Source organism: Diceros bicornis, chromosome 27 (genome assembly GCF_020826845.1).
Source record: "Diceros bicornis minor isolate mBicDic1 chromosome 27, mDicBic1.mat.cur, whole genome shotgun sequence".
Classification (NCBI taxonomy): domain Eukaryota; kingdom Metazoa; phylum Chordata; class Mammalia; order Perissodactyla; family Rhinocerotidae; genus Diceros; species Diceros bicornis.
Window position 1 is genome coordinate 30,345,003 of NC_080766.1, and position 26,328 is coordinate 30,371,330.

The window sequence follows — 26,328 nt, forward strand, 5'->3', positions numbered from 1 at the left end:
AAGTTATGCATGGACCTCCGAGGACTCTACCACTTAGAGTAGGGCAGGGTTGGGCAAAATTCTTTTGTAAAGAGTGAGGTGGTAAATATTTTAGACTTTGCAGGCTGTACAGTCTCTGTCACAGTTACTCAGCTCTGCTGTTGTATCACATAAGCAGCTATAAACAACATATAATGAAATCTGTGTGACTGTGTTCCAATAAAACTTTATTTATGGACACCACCACCACCGAACTTTGAATTTCCTATAGTTTTTATGTGTCATGAAATATTCTTTTGATATTTTCCTTCACTTATAAATAATTCTTAGCACCTGGGTCATACAAAAACAGGTGGTGAGCTGGAGTTTGCTTATCCCGGACCACACAATCTTCAAATTTTGTGGCTTATTCCTGGATGATATCTTGATGATAAAGTGAAGTAAGATGGCATGACATTATCCTACTTGGAGGGCCGGCTGTGTATACTGTCTCACACTTGACCTTGTCTAATCTCCTATCTTAAAATCTACCAATGACTCTAACATAAGATGAAATGGGTCCTGGCCTAGACACATCTGCTGAGATGAAATTTTTTTTTTTTTTTTTTTTTGTGAGGAGATCAGCCCTGTGCTAACATCCGCCAATCCTCCTCTTTTTTTGCTGAGGAAGACGGCCCTGGGCTAACATCTGTGCCCATCTTCCTCCACTTTATATGGGACGCCGCCACAGCATGGCTTGCCAAGCAGTGCGTCGGTGGGCGCCCGGGACCAGCGAACCCCGGGCCGCCGCAGCGGAGCGCGCGCACTTAACCGCTTGCGCCACCGGGCCGGCCCCTGCTGAGATGAAATTTTAAAACAGCCCTTCTTCTGTCTACAGTTGTGTGTCACTTAACAACAGAGATACGTTCTGAGGAATGCATCGTTAAGTGACTTGGTCATTGTGCGAACATCAGAGTGTACTTACACAAACCTAGATGGTATAACCTACCACACACCTAGGCTAGATGGTACTAATCTTATGGGACCACTGTTGTATGTGCAGTCTGTCATTGACTGAAATGTCATTATGTAGCCCATGACTGTACTTTATCCCTCTGCCTCCAGGTCTTGGTTCAACTCTGACATCCACCCTGCTCGCAGGCTCCTTGTTCTTTCTTCTCCCCTTATCTTTATAGACCTCTATTAATAATTTGTGCACATTTCTGCCTCTTCCATCTTCCCTGCTAGAATGGAAGCTCCTTGAAAGGTGAGAGCAAGGATGACTTAATCTTTGCCTCTTGAGTGCACTTATCACAGTGATAGTTGGAGATCCATAAATGTTCCTTACATATAAATTCTTCTCCAAAATGCCATGTTGAAGTTGATAGCCACTGAAAAAAAATACAGGTAGTATGTCCTCTGTTGTATTTTCATAGGTCATATGCTTTGGACCCAATTAATGATAAAAGGCAACAGTGGGAATGTCTGTATTTGAAGATACTACTTTTGTGAAATGAGTCTTCCTTCTCTCAGCCCTGAGTCATCCATCATGCTGGCTCTACACTCTGCTAATCTGAAAATAAAACAAACAAAACAGCCAGTCTGGAGACAAACCAGAGTATGAAAGAACACACAATCAGATGGTAAAGAAAAGATGAACCACATGCAGGCTGATTCATACTTTGGTAAATTAATGGTGCCAGTGCATTCTGATTATAAAGATCTACTTCCAAAGAAACTGCTGGATGCTAAAAGATCCCAGCCCAGTGAAAAGAAAAAGAAGCCTCTGAATACTTAAAATGACTTCCTTATTGTTTGGAAAATATTTCCCTGCGATGCCAAGTCCCAGCATCAGCAAAGAAAGAATTTATTCAGAAGTGTAAAAGGATTTAGAATTTCTCCAGTGCTCCTTTCATTCTATTTAAGATGTGGGCCATGTCTTTGAAGAATTGTTGTCTATAGGTTGTCGGGAGGTGGTTAACAATGTAAGAGCAGTTGCTACAGTATTGAGGGACCCAGATGTAATAAAATTTCGTTTGGATGGATGTAGCAATAGGACATATACACAAAATATTGTGTCGATGTTAGGCCAAAGATATCAATGAACAATTTAAAAATTCAGCTGCTGTGCTAAGGGCAGTCACCCTGCCGTGTGAGCAGTAGTGCGTGAGGGCCAGGAAATTAAAAGGCTTAACCACATGCCAAAAACCATCCAAGCTACTTTATTGTTCAAGTGAAGTGAAATACAAACACAAATAGCCAGGAGGGTGAAATTTAAATTAAACTTCAAAATCATTTTGTGTTTTAACCATCGACGATGTTCTCAGCACTACAAATAAGTCTACTTTCTTTGGAAGCCTAGAAAAATAATCCAATACAAAAAACTCCCCTGGTACCTTCTCCCTTTATATGCTCTGCACATGTTGACTTTGAAACAAAAGTTTGGCCAAGGTCCAAAGGAATGCAACGTAATTATCTAGGAAGAGTTTCTAAGCCATGATGACCATTGCTGATGGCCTTCTCCAAAATGAGATCTAGTTTGCAGTAGGATTTCAGGCCAAGATTGCTGTGCCTTCCCCTCGATAAGCGGCTGCATTGAGAATTGCTTTACAAAACGAACATCTGCAAGGGAATCATTAGGAATCCTCTTCACTGTTTTCTGGCTTTATGTATTGGATAAGCATTTCTGTAGACTGTTTTTCCCTTGGCACAGTTGTGTTGCTGATCTCCAGTCAGGAGATGGATGTGAATTGGCAGGTTGTTTCTCTGAACAGTTCAGCTTTTATTCTTTGAGTCAGAGACCACCTGCAGAAATGTCCCTTCATGGAGGGAGGTTGGGACCCACTCCAGAACCAGGCAAGAGGCTCACTGGATTGGTAATTCCATGCTTCTCTCTGAGACCAAGAATCCTTCTGTCTTCTGAAAGGTTTGGGATCATTCCCAAAAGGAAAATTCAGTTTCCAAGAGTCTGAAATTAAGGTAGTGAGTTAAATGTAAAATACTGAAAGGAATAAGTTAAATATCAGTTTTTCATGGGGGGAAATAACCAGGTCATAAATGTCATGGCCTATGAAGTAAATGTCTCAAGTCTCTCTTCCCCTACAATCCATATAAAAACAAGTCATTTTGTGCAAAGACATTTATTATGTTTGTTATATACGTATTGTTTCTTTAGGAAGACTGATGGCATTAAAGAAAGATATTCATGCAAAATTCTACACACAAGGATTCAAGTAGGAGGAAAAAAAAACAAGGAAAAGGAAAAAAGGAAGTCTAGTCAGGAGGTTTTATGAACAGATGTAGTTCCTTCAGGCAAATCTGAAGAAAGGGACCAGGGTAGCTTCAGGCCCTTGTGGGGAGCACTGTGGTATCGTGGGTGCCTCACCCTCATCAGGCAGCAGTGCTAAGTCACTCAGGCCAAGAGAATTTTCTGTTTCAGCCTATACTTTGCGTTTTTGTCTTGAAAGGAAAATTCTTTATGTTTATTTCTTTTGACTTGAAAGTGCTTTCTCTTTAGTCTGAAGCTAAAAGAAAAAATTCTTATTGGCAGGGAGGAGAGACAGGAAAAGATTTCCCTGTGACTTCGTGGCTGAGTGGTTTTAAAATCTATCTATAAATGCTTTTATATTCCTCCCCTCATGAGGTGGAGTCTGTGTCCCAACCGCTTGAACATGGGCAAACCTTCTTGATTGACTTGGTGAATGGAATGGAACAGAGTTATGCTATGTGACTTCCAAGCCTGGGTTAGATAATGCCACACGGCTTCTGTGGTTTCTCTTTGGGATGGTTGCTCTGGGAGTCTTCAGCCACCATATCTGAAGTCTGCTTCTCTGAGACAATGTAGAGAGACATTGTGCAGCAAAGGATTAACTCAGAAGGTCTAGATTGTCCAAACTCTGCACATTTGAAAGAAAGGTTTGGCCTTTGCTTCGCTTCTGGGAAGTAACTTCTAAGCCCTTGGAATATGCTACCTGTTAAGAGTCCTTTTGTTTACTTAGGACTTGGGCCATTCCAGATAATTAATGCCAAAACGTGATTTATGGTGGGAGGCCTTGGGCTGTAGTATTAACTGAACTATGGAGAGCTAAGATCAGCCATGTGGGTGGTCAGCCATACCTACATGACTGACCCTCAATAAAAACACTGGACACAAAGGCTTAGGTGAGCTTTCCTGGTTGGCAATACTTTATGTGTATTGCCGCACATCATTTCCGTAATTAAGTGCTGTCCATGTGCCTCCACAAGGAGAGGACAACTGGAAGTTTCTGCTTAGTGCCTCTTGGATTCTTTCAAATACACTTCTTCCCATTGCTGATTTTAACCTGTATCCTTTTGCTATGATATACCATAATCGTGGGTATAACAACTTTGCTTAGTTCTGTGAGTCCTTCTAGTGGGTCCTTGAATACTACAGGATGTGAAGTTTGGTCATGACCTCTGAAATTATTTGGTTCAAATCTCTCCCAGGGAACTGATTTATGTCCAGTAATACATTTTGTAGATGAGGAAACAGAGACTTGAAGAGATTAGGTGATACTTTAAAACTTCTGTTAGTCATTGGTTCCTCATAGGACTGTATTTGAACCTCTCCAGAAAGTTCTGTTCAACACTATTCCAATGGTACGTTCATGGGTTTGTCATTTCATTTGACAGTGTTCAAGTGATCTGGATAATAATGAAGCCAAATTTGTTTTCAGATTTTCAGTGTACCTTTGAGGACAACATTTCCCCTTATTTTGTGGCTTTGTGATGTCAGCAAGTGCAATAGTGATTAACTTTTCATCTTGCCTTGATGGTCAGGCATGCCATTCATTCATTCATGCATTTCTTTATCTCCTGGCATTTATGACAAAGTGCACTACAAAAGATTTTTTTAAAAGTACAAAAGACGATGTGCATCCTATTCTGGACACTGCAGCCACTCTATGTTCCTCTCTCTGCTGCTGACCCATCAAAGGGTCTGCCCTACAAGAGGATGACTGTGATGTTTCAGACAATTCCTGAAGGTCAGTTGTGGCTCCACAAGGAATAATTCATATTTTATTTAAGAGGTTTAGAACTACTTTAGCTAGTAAGTGCCTCCATTCGTCAGAGAAGGGGAAAGGTTTGCTGTTGGAGGGATAAATGCACAGGGAGAAATTTCAGAGGCTGACAATTTTCCAAAACTCCCTTTCTCCCTTTCTATAAAGTATCAAGCCTCCCATATAAATTAGGAATCTAATCAGAATGGAATGCTCCACTCAACTGGGACGGGCTTAATTGGGAAATCCGCTTAATCAGGACATCTCCCAGGGAACTGATTTAAGCCCGATGATACATAATGGCTATGATTGCAGCTTGAAGGGGGTAGTAATTCTCCTTAATTGAGACACTTTCAGGTAATTTAGTGTTGCTTGAAACTAGGTGTGTGTGAGTGTGTTTGTGCTTGTGGCCTCTCTGATTTGGTTTGTTCTTTCCTATGGTAAAGTATGCAGATTGTTTCAGACAGCAGCATACATCAGTTCAGTGCTGCCCCAGCTACTCATCCCTATTCACGAGATAAAGGAGATTAGACTCCTTGGGCAAGAACTAACATGCTCTTTTTTGGCAACTTGGAACTAGTATTACAGCCCATTTCAGGGTGCCACTGCAGGCTAGTTAGCATTTCATTTGTAAGGGGTTTCAGGGGAGTTTGCTCAGGCAGCAGAAGAGATTTCATTTCCGGTCTTTGATTCTTGTTCCTCCTTGGCTCTTGAGTGGCCTTCCTGCTTTGACTTTATACAAAATCCCGTAGGTCGACCTAACTTCTGTGGGATTGAGCAACATTTGAGAATAATCAATTGCAGGGTGCTGTGGACTGATTTGTGTCCCCCTGAAATTCCTATAGTGAAGACCTAACCCTCAATGTGATAGTATTTGGAAATGGGTCCTTTAGGAGCTTATTATGTTAGATAAGGTCATGAGGGTGAAGCCCTCATGACAAGAGTAGTGCCCTTTATAAGAAGAGATACCAAGAGTGACATCAGCATCATCACTCATTTTTGTCTCCCCCCCAACAGTGATAATTCAGCATCCATCCACAGACAAAAATTCCCTTGTGGGAGCTGTGCTATCCAGAACCATATGCCAAGGGACCTGGGAGGAGCCTTATCCACCCATGTGTCTAATAATAGACCTTGGTTTTGGCTGAGGACCCTGCAGTGGCTGATGAACTGGCTCCAGTCTCCCCTGGCTGCAGTCCAGAAGCCCCTGGAAAACATTGTTTTAGACAGTCACCTACTGACAAGAGAGCCTTTGTGGAAGTCCAGGTTACTAGGCGAGAAGTTCCAGCACACTGTTGGAGAAAAAAAAAACTGAGCTTGGAGAGGGTAGTTATAAAGATTGGAGGAGGTGACTGCTACTTCAAATGTAAAGACAGTTATGCAAAACTTCAAAGAACATGAAAAATCAAGAGTACATGCCAATACCAAAGGATCACAATAATCTTCCAGTAGTCAACCCCAGAGACATGGAAATCTTTGGTTTACCTGATAATGAATTCAAAATAGTTGTTTTAAGGAAACTCAGTGAAGTACAAGAGCACACAGAAAGACAATCAGCAAAATCAGGAAACCAACACATGAACAAAATGAGAAATTTAAAAAAGAGATAGAAATCATAAAAAAGAACCAAACAGAAATTCTGGAGCTGAGGAATACAATGAATGAAATGAAAAATGCAATGGAGAGCATCTACAGCAGAATGGACCAAGCAGAAGAAAGAATCCATGAATTAGATGGTAGGACCTTTGAAATTATCCAGTCAGAAGAGAAAAAAAAGACTAAAAAAGAGTGAGGAAAGCCTATATGATCTATGGGATACCATACAGAGAACCAATTTGCAGAGAGATAAGGGGGCAGAAAACTTATTTAAAGAAATAATAGCTGAGAACTTCAGAAATCTGGAGAGAGATTTGGATACATCAGTTCACGAAGGTCATAGGTCACCAAACAAAATCAACTTAAAGACAGTCTCTACAAAACACATTATAATAAAACTATCAAAAATAAAAGACAAAGAGAGAATCTTAACAGCAAGAGAAAAGAAGCTTTTAACTTACAAGAGAACCCCTATAAGGCTATCAGTGGATTTATCAGCAGAAATCTTACCGGCCAAAAAAGAGTGAGATGATATATTCAAAGTGCTGAAAGAAAAAAAATGGCCAACCAAGAATACTCTACCCAGTAAATCTATCCTTCAGAAGTGAAGGAGAGCTTGACTTTCCCAGAAAAACAAAAGCTGAGGGAATTCATCACCATTAGTTCTGCCTTACAAGAAATGCTAAAAGGAGTTCTTCAGGCTTAAATAAAAGGTAGCTATTTAGTAAGATGAAAACATATGAAAATAGACAACACACTGGTAAAGGTAAGAATATAGTCAAATTCAGAATATTCTAATACTGTAATATAGTGATGTGTTAACCACTTAAGTCTAGTATAAAGGTTAAACAACAAGAGTATTAAAAGTAATTATAGCTACAATAATGTGTTAATGAATACACAATATAAAAAGAGGTAAATTGTGACTTCAAAAACTTAAAAGCGGAGGAGTGAAAGGGTACAGTTTCTTTATGTGATCAAAGTTAAGTTATCAGCATTAAATACACTATGTCTATAAGATGTTTTATGTAAGCCTCATGCTAACCACAAAGCAAAAACATACAGTAGATTCACAAAAGATAAAGAAAAGAGAATCAAAGCATGCCACTATGGAAAATCATCAGTTCACAAAGGAAGGTGTAAGAGAGGAAGAAAGGAACAAAGGAATACAAAGCAACCAGAAAACAATAGATGGCATTAGTAAGTCCTTACCTGTCAATAGTTACTCTAAAGGTAAAAGGATTAAATTCTCCAATCAAAAGGTATAGAGTGGCAAATGAATAAAAAAACAAGACCCAACTATATGCTGCCTAAAGAAACTCATTTCAGCTTTAAGGATATATATATAGACTCAAAATGAAGGGATTGAAAAAGATATTCTTTGCAGGTGGAAACCAAAAGAGAGCAGGAGTAGCTATACTTATATCAGACAAATAGACTTTAAGACCAAAACGGTAACAAAAGACAAAGAAGGTCATTATGTAATGATAAAGGAGTCAATTCATCAAGAAGATATACCAATCATAAATATATATATACCCAATGTTGGAGCACGTCAATATCCCTGATGAATATAGATGGAAAGTTTTTCAACAAAATACTTGTAAACAAAATTCAATAGTGCATTAAAGGAATTATACACATGATCAAGTGGGATTTATCCCTGGTATGGAAAGACGGTTCAACATATGCAAATCAATAAATATGATACACTACGTTAATAGAACGAGAGATAAAATCATACGGTCATCTCAATTGATGCAGAAAAAGAATTTGACAAAATATAACATCCTTTCATGATGAAAACTCGCAAGAAATTGGGTATAGAAGAAACAAACCTCAGTATAATAAAGACCATATATGAAAAGCTCACAGCTAACATCATACTCAATAGCAAAAGATTCAAAGCTTTTCCTCTAAGATCAGGAACAACACAAGGGTATTGCTCACATCAATCCTATTCAACACAGTACTAGAAGTCCTAGCCAGAACAATCATGCAAGAAAAAGAAATAAAAGACATCCAAATCAGAAAGTAAGAAGTAAAACTGTCTTTGTTTGCAAGTGATATGATCTTATATATATAGAAAATCCTAAAGACTCCAGAAAAAAACTGTTAAAACTAATCAACAAATTCAATCAAGTTGCAAGATACAAAATCAACATACAGAAATCAGTTGTATTTCTATACACTAACCACCAAATACCTGAAAAAGAAATAAAGAAAACAGTCCCGTTTACAATAGCATCAAAAGCAATAAATACTTAGGAATAATTTAACCAAGGAGGTGAAAGATCTGCACACTGAAAACTATAAGACTCTGATGAAAGAAATTGAAGAAGACACAAATAAATAAATCCCATGTTCATGGATCAGAAGAATTAATATTGTTAAAATTTGAATTAAGAATTAATATTGTTAAAATCCATACTACTCAAAGCCGTATATAGATTCAATTTGATCCCTATCAAAATTCCAATGGCATTTTTCACAAAAATAGGAAAACAGTCCTAAAATTTGTATGGAACAGCACAAGTCCCCGACAGCCAACACTATCCTGAGAAAGAAGAACAAAGCCGGAGCCATCACATTTCCTGATTTCAGACTGTACTATAAAGCTATATTAATCAAAACACCATAGTGCTGGTGTAAAAATAGACACACAGACTAGTGGAACAGAATCTAGAGCCCAGAAAGAAACCTTTGCACATACAGCCAAAAAATCTTTGACATGGGACCCAAAAATACTTAATGGGGAAAGGATGGTCTCTTCGATAAACGGTGTTGAGAAACTGGATAACCACATGCAGAAGAATGAAATTGGACGCCTATTTTATACCACCCACAAAAATTAACTCAAAATGAATTAAAAATTTAAACATAAGACCTGAAATCATAAAACTCTTAAAAGAAAACAGAGGAAAATCTCCTTGACATTGGTTTTGGTAATGATTTTTTGGATATGACATGAAAAGCAAAAGTGAAAGTTAATAAGTGGGACTACATCAAATTAAAAAGCTTCTGCACAGCAAAAGGAACAATCAACAAAATGAAAAGGCAACCTAGGAAATGGAAGAAAATATCTGCAAATAGTATATCTGATAAAAGGTTAATATCCAAAATATATAAAGACTTCATACAACTCAATAGTAAAACAAAACAAAACAAACCCACAAATAATTTGATTAAAAAAATGGCCAGAGGAACTGAATAGACATTTTTCCAAAGAAGACATACAAATGGCCAACAGGTACATGAAAAGGTGCTCAATATTACTAACCATCAGGGAAATTCAAATCAAAACCACAATGAGATGTCACCTCATACCTGTTAGAATGGTTATTATCAAAAAGGCAAGAGCTAAGTGTTGGTAAGGATGTGGAGAAACTGTGGGTAGGAATGTAAATTGATGCAGCCACTATGGAAAACAGTATGGAGGTTCCTAAAAAATTAAAAATAGAACTACCATATGATTCAGCAATCCCACTTTTGGGTATATATATCCAAAGGAAATGAAATCAGGATCTTGAAGAGATATCTGCACGCCCATGTTCATCACAGCATTATTCCCAATATCCAAGATATGGAAACCTGTCTACAAATGAATGGATAAAGAACATTGGTATATATAAACACTGGAATATTATTCAGCCACAAAATAGAAGGAAAATCTCCCATTTGTGACAGCATGTATGGACCTTCAGGTATTATGCTAAGTGGAATAAGTCAGACAGAGAAAGACAAATATTGCATGATATCACTTCAAAGTGAAACCTAAAAAGGCCAAACTCATAGAAACAGAGAATAGACTATTGGTTATCAGGGCTTGGGAGTGGGCATGGGAAGATGTTGGTCAAAGGGTACAAACTTTCAGTTATAAGACATATGTTTTGGACATATAATGTACAGTAAGGTTATTATAGTTAACAATATTGTATTATGTATTTGAAAGTTGCTAAGAGAGTAGATCTTAAATGTTTTCACCACAAAATAAAACATACTAATTATGTGATGTGATGGAGGGGTTAGGTAATGCCACTGTGGTGATATATTTTGCAATATATAAGTGTGTCAAATCAACACGTTGTACACCTTAAACTTACACAATATTATATGTCAATTATATCTCACTAAAGCTGGAGGAAAAAAAAAGAGACACCAGAAATTTTGTTCTGTCTCTCTCTCTTTCCCTGCCATGAGAGGACACAGTGAGAAAACAGCTATCCACAAACTAGGAAGTGAGTTCTCACTAGAATCCAACCATGCTGGCCCCCTGATCTCAACTTCAGCCTCCAGTGCTGTGAGAAATAAATTTCTGTGTTGTTTAAGCCATCCAGTCTATAGTATTTTGTTATGGCAGCCTGAGCTGACTAATACACAGAGCCATGGCAAATGCATCAAATTCTTTTTTTTGAGACATGTATCTGAATAAGAAATGGAAAATAAGAGTGAAGAAACTGGGGATGGTTGTTGTTACCAACACTGATCAGACTTTTCTTTAGTCCTTTTAGTTAAAAAAATTTATTTATTTATTTATTTTATTGCAGTAACATTGGTCTGTAACATTATATAAATTTCAGGCATACATTATTATACTTCTGTTTCTGCATAGATTACATCATGTTCAGCACCCAAAGACTAATTACATTCCATCACCACACACATATGCCTAATCACCCCTTTCACCCTCCTCCCTCTCCCCCCTTCCCCTCTGGTAACCACCAATCCAATCTCTGTCTCTGTGTGATTGTTTGTTGTTGTTTTTATCTTCTACTCATGAGTGAGATCGTATAGTATTTGACTTTCTCTCTCTGACTTATTTCACTTAGCATAATACCCTCAGGTTCCATCTATGTTGTCACAAACAGCTGGATTTCATTGTTTCTTATGGCTGAGTAGTATTCCATTGTGTATATACCACATCTTCTTTATCTATTTGTCCCTTGATGGGCACTTAGGTTGCTTCCAACTCTTGGCTATTGTGAATAATGCTTTAGTCCTTTTTATCCTTTTAGAAACTGAGCATTGATCATAGTACTCACTTCGTGTTACACTATCACTATTGGTCTATGCATGAAACTTTCTGAATTCATTCATCTACTTAGTCACACAGTTATTTATTCCTTTTTATCCCCTACACACTCTGATTTTTCTGATCTTTCTGCCTCTATAGGCCAACATTATAACATGTTTAATGTGTAAGGTTCTTAGTTCATAGACGGCCATCTTCTTGCTGTATCCTCATATGGCTGAAGTGGAGAGAGAGCTGTCTGGGACCTCTTTTATAAGAGCACTAATCCCATTCATGAAGTGTCTGCCCTCATGAGCTAATCACTTCCCCAAAGCCCCACCTCCAAATACCATCACAATAGGGATTAGATTTCAACATAGGAATTTTGGGGGAGACACACAAATTCAGTCTATTGCATACTCCATGGTGTGTATTTACTTCATTTTATCTATTATATTAAAGTAACACTACATGTGTAACTAGTAAGCTCTTCAAATTTCAGAGGCTTAACCAAACATCAGGTTAGTTAATTAAGTTGAAACTAAATTAACAGTCTGAAATGGGTGCTCTTAGTTAGGTGGTTTTCCTCCAAGGGGTGATTCAGAGACCCAGGCTCCTTCCATCTTGTGGCTCCACAATCTTCATCACATGGATCCCATCCTGCTCTAGGGATTATCTCCATTCAAGGGAGGTGGCAGGAGGAAGGAGCAGGGAGATTTGCACTGGGGAGATTTTTATGGCTGGGTCTGCAAGTGGTCTACTGAATTCCAGCCAAATACTCTTTCTGGAATTCAGACATGAGTTTATGCCTAATCTGAAGAGGATGCTAAGAAATGTGCTTCTTTCCTCCTTGAAGAAGAAGAAAAAGGCTTGGTGATAAGCCAGTAGTTTCCTGTACATGTATACCTTTCTCAGGGATTGACAGCCGGATTGCCTCTAGTTCCCTACTATAATACTGCAGTTTACATCCCTTTTCTTACACACTGTGGACCTATGTGAAATTGTCTTTAGTTCATGAAGGCAGCTATGGAATTTCTTGGTTGTAAGACGTGCACATGCTCATTTTGACCAAGCAGGATCAGTTTGCACTCTGGACTGGCAACACCAGTCTGCTCTCACTAGCAGTGTGTAAGGATGCCTCTATCCCCACATCTCCAGCTACACTTCTTACTTAAGCTTTCCCTTTTGGTAGACTAATAATGTATACAGAAATGTATCACTGTAGTTTTAATTTTCATTTTTCCAATGGCTAATGATTTCAGACATCTCTTCCTATTCTCGTTAATCCTTGGGGTTTCTACCTCTGTACATCGCCTAGCTGTATTCTTTGTTCATTTCTCTGTGTTTATTGTCCTATTCTTGATTCGAAGAATATTTTTGAAATTGAATTTATCTATTTATTTATTTTTTTTCGTTTTTGTGAGGAACATCAGTGAGCTGACATCGAACGCCAATCCTCCTCCTTTTTTTGCTGAGGAAGATTGGCCCTGGGCTAACATCTGTGCCCATCTTGCTCTACTTTATATGGGATGCCACCACAGCATGGCTTGAGAAGTGGTGCATTGGTGCGCGCCCGGAATCCGAACCTGTGACCCCTGAGCCGCTGAGGTGGAGCGTGAGAACTTAACCTCTATGCCACCGAGTCAGCCCCTATTCTTTTTTTTAATGCTTATTAAGGAGTCTTTCCTGCCCCCCAGTCACATCTTCCACATCTAGAGTCTGCCCTTAAAGTGTTGTTGGGCAGGGATTCACTTTTATTTTCTCCATATAATGATCATTTTTGACTACATCATCTACTGAACAAGCTATCCTTAATCTTTACTCATTACTTTATGGTTCCAGCCTTAACATATGTTAACTTCCCTGTGTACGTGCATCCGTCTCTGAGCTCTACTGGTCATTTGTCTGCTTTTGAGCCAATACCATTCTGGTTTTTCTTACTGTAACTCTGAGGTATGCGAATATCAGGTGCATTAAGTTTCCTCTTTCCTCTTCTTTTTAAAGGTTTACTTAGCTATATATAGGCTTTTATTCTTTTTGTGTGTGTGTGAGGAGATCAGCCCTGTGCTAACATCTGCCAATCCTCCTCCTTTTTTTTTTTTTTTTGCTGAGGAAGACTGGCCCTGGGCTAACATCCATGTCCATCTTCCTCCACTTTGTATGGGACGCCGCCGCAGCATGGCTTGCCAAGCAGTGCGTCGGTGCGCGCTCAGCATCCGAACCGGTGAACCCCCGGGCCGCCGCAGCGGAGCGCGTGCACTTAACCACCTGTACCACCAGGCCGGCCCCCAGCTTTTATTCTTCTATATGAATATTGGTGTATGTTTATTCAATTCTTCAAAGAAATCTAACTAATTTTAACTAGGGTGCTGTTACATCTGTAGATTAATTTGAGGACCATTAACATCTTATAATATTCTTTTTCCACTCAGGATCCTGGAGTGTTTCTCCATCTTTTCAACTCACCTTCTTTGCCCTTTATTAGCATTTAAAAATTTTATCTATTGTGTTCTTGAAAATTTTTGGTTAACTTAATTTCAAGATACTTTGTAGTTGTTGTTAGTATGAATAAGATCTCATTTGTATTACATGTTCTAATTAGTTATTGCTGGTATAGAATAACACTATTGACTTTTCTAGTTTGTCCACATATCTGGCAGCCATGATGAACTCTAATTACTTTTAATAGTTTGTTGAGATTGTTGATTTTTCTGGGTAGATGATTACAACATTTATAAATAGCATTTTATCTCTTGCCATAATACTTATGCACATGCTCTCTCTCTCTTTTGCTAATAATTTCTGCTCTCTAGTGCTAGATTAAATAATAATAATAGCTTAATTAAATTAAATAATAGCTCTGTTAGTGAATATCCTTATTTCGTTCTCATTCTTACAAGAAATACCTAAACTTTCTCATTAAGCATAATGTTAGATGTCTCTAGGTTTGATATTTAATCTTTATTAAGCATAGAATTTCCTTCTATTTCTCTCATTTAATAGTCTTTTAAAAATATCATAATAGAGGGGGCCAGCCAGTGGCCTAGTGGTTATGTTCAGCACACTCTGCTTTAGCAGCCCAGGTTTGGTTCCTAGGTGCGGACTTACACCACTCATCAGCAACCACGCTGTGGCGGTGACCCACATGCAAAATAGAGGAAGATTGGCATGGATATTAGCTCAGGGTGAATCTTCCTTAGCAAAAAAAAAAAAAAAAAACATAATAGAAGTAGAATCTTATTCAATGCTTTTATTTTGCATTTCTTGAGCTGGTATCTTTTTTTCTCTACTCTACTAAAGTGGTAAGTTGTATTGATTTATTTTATATTAGAAAGCATTTGCATTCTTGAGATAAACTCAGCTTGTTCATGATATGTTATGAACTTCAAAGATAAAACAAGTGTTATTACTGCTGGATGCGGGACTATTTACTGAAAATCAGGTCTACGGGAAGAAGCCTTTAGTTAAGCTCAATCTTTTGTTTTATCCTCTCTCTTTCTCTAGCCATACAAAGTTATGTTTTTCTTTCTAGGCACTTATATAAATAGCTTTTCCCATTTAGAAACTTTAAAAACACTAGGATTCAGTTAAAAAAACACTTACTTTTTCATATTGGAAATTTTGGAAAATATAGAGAAGAAGGAAGAGAAACAATCACTTAATCCACTGTCGTCCAGAGGTAATCTCTCCTAACATTTGAACTCTGGGAGCTATAGCAATGAGAAGCTTTTCTGGAAGAACTATATTCAGACAGCAGGTCTACTGAATATGGAAAAATAGCCAGACCCCAATACTCACTGCACCAATGGGCACTGCAGGGAACAGGCTGTTCACTGAAATCCTGAAGAAGCTATGGGTGTGACTTTTGTGTCTATTGCATGATGTAATCAGTGAGCAGTCCTTCTTGTCGTGGTGCCAAGTGGCTAGAGATGGTTTGGGCTCAACTTCAAGTCATATATCTCTCACACACTTTAATAGGAAATAAAAGGACATGGACCAGCTGATGAGGCCTGGAATGAGCTGGGGCTTTGGATGGGCGTTAAAGCTAGGCCAAGAATATTTTGAAACATCTGCTAAAGAGGCAGAATATCACGAAGTCCTTTCTCTTATTTGGCCATGTGCTTCAACCAGCTCTATTAAAAGATGTTGGGTATCATTCATTTCTTGGTGTTCTCTCAAGAACGGGCAGTAATTCTCTGGGTCTGACCATGGCCTCCGTCTTTTTCTTACAGATAATTTTGCATCTGGTCTTAATTTTAATTTGATTTCACAGACTGTGCTGGTTATTCACCATTCTCCTTGCAGATCTGTTCTCTACACTTCTCTGCCCTGCTCCGTGTGCTGGAAGGAGGCTGGCCTCTCAGACTGTACCACTCACTCTGGCTTCCTGGCCATGTGGCTTCCAGTTGGGTTTGTCCAATGGGAGGCCCTGTTGCCATATTATTCCATAATATTCCATATGTGCCATATATATTCCATAATATTCCATAATAACCCTCCCTCGCTGCCCCACTCGCAGTGGCCTATGGTGTCAACAGAGGCTGTGTCTTTTACCTTAAGCTGCAGCTCCTTTTGGATGCTTTCTCTCTTAAGGCTAAAGCCATCATTGTGTTCTGGTAACATCATTCATTCCTGCTGCCCCGTCTGGCTTGAAGATGATAATGCCAATCTTTTTGGTTTCCTTCATTCTTACCCTTACCTCTGTTAACAGTCCCTTCCGTAAAACCTCTTTTATCAATTCCTTGAGTGTGTCATCTATTTCATGCTCAGACTCTGACTGAGACACTTGTTGAAAGGCCCAGCTGTGTCCCACAGACTGGTATCTTTTGGGTTTTGAGGATATTATATGCTCAGGACAAAACCTTCCTGTTCTTGGAAGCCGGGTTACAGCTTATTTGGCTTTCATGTGCCCCGGAAATGAATGTTGCAATTTAAAGATGACAAAGAACATGAGGAGTCCCTAAGTGAGCTTGCAGAAGCACCGCTTAATGATTCTGGAGGCGGCAGGTCCTTTGGTGCTGAATACCGCAGTTTAACTGAACTGCACACGGAACCTGATGATTGCCTATTGTGTTTCCCTATGATTTTGTTTTGAAACCAGATAGAGACTCCTTAGTAGCATACCTTTCTCTCCATCTTAACTTCAAACTTTAATAATAATAATGTAATAATAATACTCTATGTCAGGCAGGATGTATGATGTACAGTTAATAATCTCATTGTTGACATGAGGAAACTGAGATCCAGATAGAAGTGAAGTAACTTAGTCAAGTTCATACACATAGTCAGCCACCACGCAGAAACTCACCCCGGGTCTACTGACTCCAGTTCCTGAGCCTTGAACATGATTGTCTCCTTTCACTTCTAGAAATCCTTATATTGATTTTAGTCCACTCTTTTTACCCTCACAGAAGCAACTTATAACATCAGGTCTCCACATGAGTTAAAGTAGATTTCAGGACATATTGGATTTTACTTTGAAATGCCTAATGATAATCTTCTAGCTTTGAATAGTACTTATTATTTATTGATCCACATAAATCCTAATATGGAAGAAAAATATTGTGCTGAGTAGTCTCTGTTTGCACCTCCACATCCATTTTCCAATTTGTTCTCTAGTTTAGGAGAGTGAACTGAGGAGTCTGAAACACCGAACTCTCTTGACCAATGGGTCAAATATGGGTTCTGGCTGGGTTGAGCCAATATGAGGCATGACCAGAGATCAGAGTATTAAAAAAGAGTGAAATTTGTGGTCCCACTGGCTCCATCCCATGTGGACCTCAGGTTTGCAATGAATGCATTTCTCCCCTGAAGGCCACAGCTCGTATTGGATGGCCCTCTTTGAAGGGAGTTTGCACATTCTGGTAATTGCCCCTTCCCCTTGCTCCTTCAGACTTGGAGGTGTTAACAGCTCCCCATTGTTGCTACCCTTAGCTCTGCCCACTACTCAGGAGATAGGCCCTCATGAAACTGCCTTCACTGCCCCAGTGGACTGTGCCAGGGGATTCCTGCCATTACCCTCAAGTAAGAAAATTTTGATTTACCCAAAGCTAAACAATGAGTAAATGAAAGAATAAAACCCAGATTCAAGAATCATCTTGGGCCCTTGAAAGAAAACGGGGGGGATCTAGTGAAACTTGAAGAAAGAAATCTATTGGGAGGAATAAAGGAAAAATACCACCTGAGGACCCCCAGCCCTTTGGTGGTGCCCCAACCAGCTTCTGAAGCATCTCCTATCCAGTTCCTCTAACAGTGCTCAGAGAACCACCAAGGTGACCTGAGCTGATGATCTTGGATCTCTTTTAGATAGTCACCTATAAAGTCGACACCAAATCTTATCTGTCAGAAAACAGAGTTTTAATAATATTTTGATCGTGAATTAATTCCTCCTTTCCCCTGTCCTCACTAAAGTTCTTCAATATCCTAATTATACTGTCAGTAAAAGAAAGGATCTATTTATCTTTGACTTAATAAAATTACCACATTTTCGTGATTCATAGCTACATAAATAATTTTTAACTACAAAAGCAATGTGATTTGGAAAGAAAATTTTAGGGGATGGCTCAAGAGCGGCAAACCCATTACCTTAGGGCCACACTCTAGGCCCTGAAACAAATGCGAGGTAGAAGATGCCACTGTGCATTCTATTGCTGCTGTGATTAAAGGTAATAAAGTGTCCTTTGAAAGATCTGAAGGGAAGAATAATGTTGTCAGAAAAATGATAGTTTGAAAAAACATACTCATGATGAGCTCCAGCTCTTTCTCCAATTAAACTGTTCATCCTGTGCATATTGCAAAACTGCTCTGGTGTGTCCCAGTGCTAAAGACTGGCAGATTCAAAGGGCCTCCCCTCTGTAATCTTCTATTTCATCTGCTCAGACGGGTGTGGGATCACCTCAGCTAGTCACCTGCCGAAGTTTCTGGTGGTGGAGTGAAATGCCTGTCTTTCCTGCTTAAAAGCCTCCCATCCTCTCAGATGGGTTTGCCTGGAGCCCCCTTCCTGTGATTGGTGATGGCAGTGGGGAGCACATCTCTCCCTCATAGAGAGAAGGTACCACTTACCAAGGTGGATAATCTGAAAAGTCTGTCACATTTTGTCCTTTGTAGACCTCTGCTTCCCTAGGTTGGGGAGTAGGAGGGAGCAGTGAGAACATAATTGGGGTGATAGCTAATAACACCTGAAACGTGTACCTGACTGCAGGTTTTGTGGCATTGGTCAGAAAGTGAACCACTTGCTGCTTCTTTGTTCTCAGTTTTCAGCCCTAGTTGCTAATTCCAGGGTAAAAGGAATAATCACATTTGATAATTTTAAATGGCTTATAATGCCATATAGAGCAATAGAACTGGCTGGGTGTTTGGTGGATCTTATAGCCATCTTTCTACTTTAAAGAAGCACAATATCTAAACCATCTCAGACAAATTAGAACCCCTGTAATCCTTTCAAAGAGCCAGCTTTTATATCCTTTGATAATTGATGCTAGCATTTCATCACTACTATCAGGAGTGTCCCACTCAGTTACAGCCTACTTCCTTTAGGTTACGGTGTAAGCCCTTCTCTCTTCCTTTTCAGTGGAGGAATAGAACCACCTGTCTCCATATCCCCATCTATCACGTATAAATGTGAAGGTATTTGCTCTTTAACTGAACCTAGGAACCCTTTTTCCTTCCCTCCCTCCCTCCCTTCCTCCCTCCCTCTCTTCTTCCCGCCCTCCCTTCCTTTTTGTCTGTTAGTCTTAAATTTTTTGAGCAAATGCATTTTGTGGGTGTATAGTCACCTTTGCTAACATGTTACATAATTTTAGGGTCTAGGTTATACTTGTGTCTTTTATTTCACAAATGACTTCCGAGATTGCCAAGGCAGATGCGAATATTTCACCCAGGAATCAGCATTTTGTTTTGAAACCAGATAGAGATTCCCTAGTAGTGTACCTTTCTCTCCATCTTAACTTCAGACTTTAATATTAATAATGTAATAATAATACTTTGTGTCAGGCAGGATGTATGATGTACTGTTAATAGTCTCATTGTTGATATGAGGAAACTGAGGTCCAGAGAGAAGTGAAGTGACTTACTCAAGTTCATGGACATAGTCAGTGGCCAAGCAGAGACTCACACCAGGTCTACTAACTCCAATTCTTCTGAGGAAGAATCTCCTCAACATGGACTCTTGCTTGAAAGATCTGATGTGTTTTGTGAATTTCTGGGAACTTGGAATGTTTTGTTATGTATTTGGGGAGAAAAATAATATCTGGAAAACATAAGGAGGGAAAATACGAATTCAAGTTCTTTCCAGGAGAGTTTAAGAATGGAGGAGATCAATCAAGTTTTATATTTTGAGGGCTATTTTAATGGCCTTGGTTGGATTCTTTTGTACATTTAATAGATGTAACATCCTGCATTGTGTGAGCCATTCCCTGGGAGTGGTGGTGGAGAGGGTGATTTATGTATGAAACAAAATGTTACACAAGTTATCAACATGGACCAAATAACCTTAAGGTCAAACTGCTTAAGTGCAGATGAAGGTCACTGGAGAGAGATGGGAAGAAATCAGGGAAAGTTTCATGTAATCAGTGACATTTAACCTGAGTCTTTAAGTCAAGTTCAGATACAGAGAGATGGAAGTGGGGAGAGAGAGGAGGAAAAAAATGTTCCACATAAATGGGAAAACACGAGCCAGGCACAAGTTGTAGATGTTGGTTGATTCGATGAAATTAGCCTGGTGTGTGGCTTCTAATAGCATTATTTTCTGGAGGAAGTCAGAAGGAAATCATCCAGGAAATCTATGATGAGATCATTAAACATTTCAGTGAAAGATACCCTTGCAATTAATTTCATTTGCAACATGCATGCTTATGAACCATTATATTTGTTGGGATGTTGTGAAAAGGTCAGAACTAATTATATATTTGTTATGATGAGCTTAAAATTCTAGCTGTCATTTGTTATCTTGGTTCCTTTGAGACAAGGTAGACTCAATTCCATCTCTACATTGGTGTTTTGAGTGTCATTTTTTAAAGCTTTAATGAAAATGTTTCTTTCATCACTCTAATTTGGTTTATTAGGCTTAATGCCACCAAATTACTTTTAAATCTTGCCATGGTTTTATTAAAAATGGTCTCATTTTAATTTGCTGCTGTAGGTACAGAATTCGTCATGAAGACAAGGAAAAGCAGCCTGCCTCTTCAGAGATATTTTGGGAGTAGCTTAATGACAGATCTACTACTACTGAAGACATTATCAACACATTTAAAATTCTCTCTGATGTTGGTTACTTGAAAATCTTTATTTTGGGTGTGTTTCCTGAAATTGTTATATTTCTTGGTCTCATACTGAAGAATTTTCCTACATATGTTTCTTGCGGGTAGATGGGAATGCAAATCCTAGAAAACTCAATGACATTCACAATAATAATCTCTAAAAATCAAGTGTCCCAATGAAATTTCACCTTTGAAATTTGACCTATTCAATGCCAATATTCTCAAAGACAAGGACAATGTCTTTGAAATTTGACCTATTCAATTCTAATATTTTCAAAGGCAAGGACTATATCTTCTTCAAAATTTGTGGCAGGTGTCTACATGGTATATGCTCAAAAGGTTGTCATTCATTATTGAGGAAGTTTTTGTTTATTACCCACTATATGCAAGAGGCTAAAAAACCTCTATAGAATGATATTGATATTTAAAAGAAATATTCTGATTTACCCTTCTAGAAGTTTATAATCAGCTGGGAGTTTACAATCTAATGGTCTTCATTGAGATGTCTGGACACATGATGACGCTTGAGACCTCAAAGGAACTATCACATCATGCCATTCATATGTTTTAATTATGACCTGAATGACTTGCATTAAGAATGAGAAGTGTTCAAAGGGTAGTTTCAAATCAATAATACAACTAGTTTGCAGATTTGGTAGAGAGTTTGTTTTATTAAATATTAAAGGTTAGAAAGGACATTTTACTATTTAAGTGCCTTGGCAAGGCGTTGGTATGCTGAAATATTGCCTGTAGGAAATATTGATAGCTGTCTCTCTCTCTATTCTATTAAATGATGATGGGAGATGACTAATTACCCTACAGATATTTCTTTAAAAATTGAGTCAAGATATACATTAAAACAAAAAGATAAGATTGTATAGTCCCATGGTTAAGAGCCTCTGGACTTTGATAGATTGAGGTTAGAATCTTTGTTCTTTTAACAGACAGTCTGACATTGGGGAGCTCCTTAACTTTTCTTTTTTTGCAGTTTCCTTTTCTGTAATGGAAACGATAATACAGAGTGCCAGCTTCATAAGGCTACTGAGAGGATGCTATGAGATCACGTGTGCTTGGGGCGAAGCCTGAGTTTGGCCAATAGTACTTAGTATCCAAGGATTAGGAGGGAGCGGGATGTGGTTGTGATGATGTGGGAGGGGTTGCGGTGACTATTTGCCACTTTATAGTTAAGTGACCTTGGGCAAGCTATCTCACCTCTCTGAATCTCAGTTTTTATCCCTGTAAAAAATAATATTTACTTTAGAGTTGCTATGACTGTTATATGAGCAAATATGAAGTACATACAATGCACCTGGATTTAGCACATCCTTGTTAAATGATAGCTCCTTATTACAATTACTGACATCTGATGACATGACCTTGCTATTTACTGAGAGCAGAGCCCAGGTCAGACTGAGACAATGGGATCTATCTGCCTATCTATCTATCTATCTATCTATGTATCTATCTATCTATCATCTACCATCTATCTTCCTATCTCTATATCTATATGCATATATGTATAATCTTTCTCGTAATGTTCAAGTAAAATGTCAAAGTAAACCTACTCCTTCCAGGACGTCCTGGATTACTTTGATGGGGGGTAGGGGTCCCTTGCCTTCTGTTGGCTCCTTTGGATGAGGCTCCTCTTTTATCATCAGTAGAGGTTTCAACTTTCTTAGTAGAACTATGTGGCTGCCAGGAAGAGGAAGCTTGAGGACCAATGAGTAAAATATCCTAAGACTCATTGTCTAAATTGGGACGTTCTTGTGAGGGGCAGGGGGTGCTCAACCCATAGGACTTCACAATTTCAGACTTAATGCAGAACAGTTCAGGGCAAACTAGGATGTCTGGGTACTCTACCAATGAAGAAAAAGGGATGGGAAATGAGGAGGAAAAGGAAGAAAGAAGGACATGAATTAAATAAACAAACAAACCAGACAATACCTGCCCACAAATCCGTTTTGGAGTCTCAGTTAACTGTCTAGGCTGTGTAAAAACAAAGTAACTTCTCTACTTGAGTATTTTATGGACAAAGCTTAAAAGCAAGTCTCTCTGGTGCACCCATGACATGCTATGAGGACACTCATCTGTAAAGCTAGCCTACATCATGTTTCTGGATATCTAAGCATCACCATGTGAGGATGGTTTAATGTTGGTCATTTCACTCCCAAGACTTCTGAGACTTTGAGATACTACTTGTAAATATGGTATATATGTCTCCACTCTGGTGGATATATGTTCCTATTTTGTCCTACTTGTTTCCTCCACATGGTCATTTTTTAAGAAATGTACCTGAAAAAAGTTGCCCTTCAGATGCAGGACTAGACCCGAACAAAACTGAGAACTGAGTGTGCCTTTGAAGTCCCAGCTTTGCCTCTTATTACTTCTTCCCCACCCCAATAGGCTCCTTCTCCAAGCACTCCATTACCTCAGGTGGAATGCTTGCTTGCCCTAGCCCTGTACACTTGCAACACTGCTGTGGACATCCTTGACCAGTTAGTGCCTGTCCTCCTCTCATTAAGCTGGAGAAGTCAACTAATAAATGACTTGAACAAGTGGATTATAACTTGGGCATCTTTTAGACAACGCTCCAGTTTGTTACCTAACGCATTGACCCCTGATGTTGGAGAGAATCTGGTGGGCCATATATTTTGGGACTGGTAGACTTTGTTTCCCTAAAATCACACTGCATAGGTAGCTCCTGGAAACACCTTTCCCAGAATAGACACTCTTACATTATTTCTCCTTTGAAATGATAATTACAGGAGCTTCTTGATTAAGAACCCAGTTAGTCCTTTCAGGTCAAGCACAGAGTTAAATTACAGCAGTAACTGCTGAGATAGCCAAAAAAAAAAAAAAAAAAAAAATGCTGGTCAAATATATTTTACCTTCATCCAGTTTTCTTTAACCCACTTCTTATTTCTGTCTCTCTCCAGCTTCTTCTAGGCTAAGAACTGAAAACTTTGAGCCCCTAGACGTCTCAGCAACCCCATGGGGTCAACGCAAGTAGTGAATTGTATTTCTTCCCATTTCTCTACACCAAAGGCAAGAAAAGCCCAGATTTGAAACTTGAAAGGAAAATAAATCTTAACTGTGAACACTGTTTTTCAATCAACATTGACCGCCCACTCTTCCTGAATATTCCACCTGAGCACTCTTTTTCTATTAGCGTCAAGAAATTGCTGAAGGAAGAAATGTTAGATCTGGTTTTTAATTAACTTTGCCATTGATTTCTACATAACTGGGTACGAGTCACTGTTCTTTCGTGAAAGGGATGAAAATCTCAAAGATTAATGGTTGTTCTCAGGGATTTTTCTGGACCAAGTTCCAGGTATTCTGCAATTTCTTCTTTTTCTCTCTTCTGAACTTATTAGCTTACTCTGTTTTTCACCCTAACACACACAGACACATATATACATGCGTAACCAGCAAATGTGCTTTCAGAATGAAACTATTGGGAGGAAAGAAGGTGATTATGTACTACATTTAGTAGTTGATGTAAAAAAGTCCTGTTTTGCAATTTTTCCTAGTTCCATATATATATATTTTTTTGGGGGGGGGAGGAAGATCAGCCCTGAGCTAACATCCATGCCAATCCTCCTCTTTTTGCTGAGGAAGACCGGCCCTGAGCTAACATCTATTGCCAATCCTCCTCCTTTTTTTTTTCCCCCAAAGCCCCAGTAGATAGTTGTATGTCATAGTTGCACATCCTTCTAGTTGCTGTATGTGGGACGCTGCCTCAGCATGGCCTGACAAGTGGTGCATCGGTGCGTGCCGAGGATCCGAACCCGGGCCACCAGTAGCAGAGCACACGCACTTAACCACTAAGCCACCGGGCCGGCCCCTCCATATATTTAACAAAGTTACTCGTAGCAAGCATTATATACTTTGAATGAAAATTCAGTCATTGATAAGTAAAGAGGGAAGTGGTTAGCAGGCCTTAAAATATCTATAAATCAGATTCACACAATATATTTTTGATAATAGAAGTTAACATACTTCTTTTCCCACAAATTATTATAACTGTGTGTGAAAAGATACAGTAATATTTTCTAAAATGAGAGGAAAAATGTCACACTGTTACATTTTATAAAATGTAAAATAGAATTTTTTACATTTTTGGTATAATTTTTAGTGAGCTGAAAAAGCTGCATATTTCCCCTTTAATATATTATCATTCTAGTCTATCTTCAGCTAGTTGGATTCAATATATTTCTATTTGTAAATTTTTAATGTAAGCATCATAATGCGTTTTTTATGAACTACATTGTCTTTTATTTATTGTTAATAAAATTCTGATTGATCCCAAATCTAAGTGTTAATTACAATCACAGAAAAATATCTGTCCAATATCTGTTATTACTATTTTAAAGGTGATTTTTTTTTCTTTTCAGGTATGGAAATATTTTCATACTTAAACTCTAAAGGGACCAGACTAAAAGTTTCTTTTAGTTATAGAGTAATCCTACAGAAACCAATGGGATTTAATTATATGAAATACTGATCCAATGCCTGCTCCTTTCCCATTGTTTCTCACTATAATGAATGATACCTCAACTCCCCAGTTAAGCCTCCTTTCCCCACCCCCACCCCCTTCCTGAATCCTAGAATTTTCCTTGACCCTGCTCTTCCCTTATGACCACTTTCTGAATCTCTGGCTATTTGAATTGTGCCTCCACGTTATCTCTGTCATCCAGTGGTTTCTCTGCCACTCTCTGGCCCAGGCTACACTATCCTTCCTCTGAGTACTGACAGAATCTTCTAGGTAACCTCTGTCTCTTCCTCCTGTCAATCTTCTTTCTTTCAATTCTTTCTCTACTCTCAGCCAGAGTGATTGTTACATGTCAGGCCCACGCATCCCTTGCATGTTAGCCACACCACACTCTTTTTATTTCTGTCATTCTGGCCCCACTCTCTCTGACTTCAGTGCCTTCAAATACACCGCTTCCTCAGCCTGGAATACTTGTCTTCTCCATCTTATGTCCCTCCCTGTACCTGAGTAACCCATCATCTTCACATCTTAACTTAGCTGTACTTTCCTCCAGGTTCCAGCTTAAATACTTTCCTCAGTCCCAGGTTAAATACTTCTCCTGCATATTCCTTCAGCTCTGACTTCCATTGAGGAAGTGCTAATTCTGCTTAGAGTAGTAGAATGTTTTCCTTTTTCATTTTACTATAAACTATGTGAGGACAGGGACCATATCTGTCTTCCTCACCATGGTAACCCTAGATCTTAGAATGGTGCCCAGAATGTGGCGGACACTTTTTTATTTTTTGATTGAGTTTTCCCTTTTTAGTATCCTTTTATCTTATACTCACTGATGTTCCAGGTATCATTTAAACTATTTATAAAATTAGATTTTAAAATACAAAGATGAGTGGTTTCATTTTACTATAATAACTAGGCATTTGGTATAAACTAAAAGTAATTTTTTTAACTGATACAGAAATGACTCTGTCTGTGCTGTCTGTCTGTCAGGTAAGA

The 26,328-nt window shown here is 38.7% G+C and overlaps 1 long non-coding RNA gene across 1 annotated transcript in view; it reads left to right on the top strand.

Moving 5' to 3' along the window:
- LOC131392811 (uncharacterized) overlaps positions 1-24,144 on the top strand; it is a 49,379-nt gene extending 25,235 nt beyond the window's left edge. Inside the window, exon 3 of the long non-coding RNA XR_009215788.1 lies at positions 23,780-24,144. This is a non-coding gene — a long non-coding RNA (uncharacterized LOC131392811). The remainder of the gene's footprint in view (positions 1-23,779) is intronic.
- Positions 24,145-26,328: the final 2,184 nt, after the last annotated feature.